The sequence below is a fragment of the Ixodes scapularis genome, unplaced genomic scaffold (genome assembly GCF_016920785.2).
Source record: "Ixodes scapularis isolate PalLabHiFi unplaced genomic scaffold, ASM1692078v2 PGA_scaffold1__304_contigs__length_218370807, whole genome shotgun sequence".
In the NCBI taxonomy this organism is placed as follows: Eukaryota; Metazoa; Arthropoda; class Arachnida; order Ixodida; family Ixodidae; genus Ixodes; species Ixodes scapularis.
In genome coordinates, this window is record NW_024609846.1 from 84,478,490 (window position 1) to 84,480,569 (window position 2,080).

The window sequence follows — 2,080 nt, forward strand, 5'->3', positions numbered from 1 at the left end:
ACTGGCAGACCAACCTTACGCTGTATAAATCACTAAAACGTCCAATTTGACTTGACTTTTGTCCCCAACAAAGGAAGAGAAAGACACAACGGGGACACGCGCAAATAAAAGGATCAATTGCGAATCACCGTGCTGGTTCATGCGTGTCGCTTCGTACAACAATGTACTAGTCTTTTTGGTCCACGTGTTGGCTTCCACTCTGAGGTTTCTAGAATGTTTCTATAAAAATTTTAAAACGCCCAGGAAAAAGCACAGGAAAACTTGGAAGCAGTGGAAGCCGACGTTTGACAGAGATTTCGCACCTTCGGAAGACCCCGAAGAAGCCGCTTTTGTTACGAGACGTCAGCTGCCACCTTAAAGCTTCCAGGAGATTTGTTTTTAAGTCAGTGCACGCATGCTCAAAACAAACAAAAAAGTTATATTGGCGCGTTTTGGGTCCCTTAAGCAGATTGGAGTGTCGCACTGCCTTCTGCGCGCGCGCTGTGCGACGCCTCATGCTGCTTGGGTAACCCAGAGCATAGAGTCCCCTTATTCCAAAACTCCCTATTGTTAGAGTTCGTACATTCCCGTCACGACAACGATTGGAGTGCCACTGCACACATGTGCGCCGAAGCATTGATCGTGATGAGCCCGAGACGAGTGGTCACGCAATGCTAATGTCCACTTCATGAATCTCTTACGGGCATCGTTAGCAAGGGGTAATCTATATGGCAACATTGCGTTTCCCGCGAATACATTAGGGAAATATACAAAGGAGGGACCGAAATAAATAAACAGCTTTAAATATTGATATATTACGTAGCGTCAAGGAGGCTTCTGGGTCAGTTGGTCAGTTGTGCAGTACCAGTATACACCTGGATGAGCATTTTCTTGCAAAGGGAGAATTATATTAACCTAACATCGTTAAAAGGACACCTTTAAAACGAGACGGCAGCTCAATTTGCATCATCCCGTAGTTTTGGATCTTGACTGCCGCATTTTGCCAATAAGTTAGATTGTGGGACGCTCGTCTATACGACGCCTTCCTATGCTGAAACAAGGTAGTGAGGCTTAGAGCGATAAACTGGTACCCCCGTTCACCAAGCAAAAGTGCCCCCCACCTGGCTGCCGCCATATGTTGTACACTTCTGACCACTAGAAACGTAACTGCACTATTTTTTTTCAATATTGTAACACCCAGAGATGAGTGTCTGGATCCGATTAAAACCCAAAATGCAGCACCACGGCTGACGGCATCTAGCGGAGGCATTGAGAAGCTGCCCGAGTTTTTGTCGTAAAAGCACATTTCAGGAGTTAAAACAAACGAAACATAACTTATCTCGTTGGTACCGTTATTAAAGATCAACAAGCAATTATTTGTGCCCGGTACTTCGTTAAAATCTAGACATGAAACTATAAGGTCACGTGTCTAGTTGTCAAAAATATGCAACATGGCGGCGGCCTATTGGGGGACACTTTCAGCTGCCCGTTTATCGCTCTAAGCCTCTCTACCTCGTTGTCTTACTGCAACAGCCTTCCGGTTCTCACTTGAGCCCAGATTTAAGAGAGGAAGCACCTCAAACCATGGATATCTCTTGCAATTTAATGGCGGACACCTGCCTCCTAAATTTGTTGCTCATGCGCTTGCGTTCGTTCACGCACGGCAAGGAGGACTGCGGGCGGAAATGTTGAGCAAAGTGTCGTTCCACGCTTCCGTCACTTTCTCGCACCTTACGTCGCCAACGCGGCCCATAAACCACGTGACCACGTCGAGCATTTGGATCCACTGTTACATCTGGGCGCAGTAGCCGGCGCCGCTGCTTCAGGTGGCGTCGTCTGGGCAAATAATTGGGGTTGTGGGGATATTTAGACAGCGTGCAGTTGGTCAACAATTTCAAAGATGCGACTAGTCCGTGTTCTAAATCTTAGCCAAATAGATCCGAGTTACTCTGACGGGTCGTGTGACGAGATAACACAAAGAGAGCGACGCTGGACGCGGGTAGGTTTTCGAACGCAAAGGTGCCCTTACTCTGGAGCAAGAGCGAGTAAATTTTGGAACACAGCCCTGGCTTCACAACATGTGTGCAGGTGGAGCGGCCGG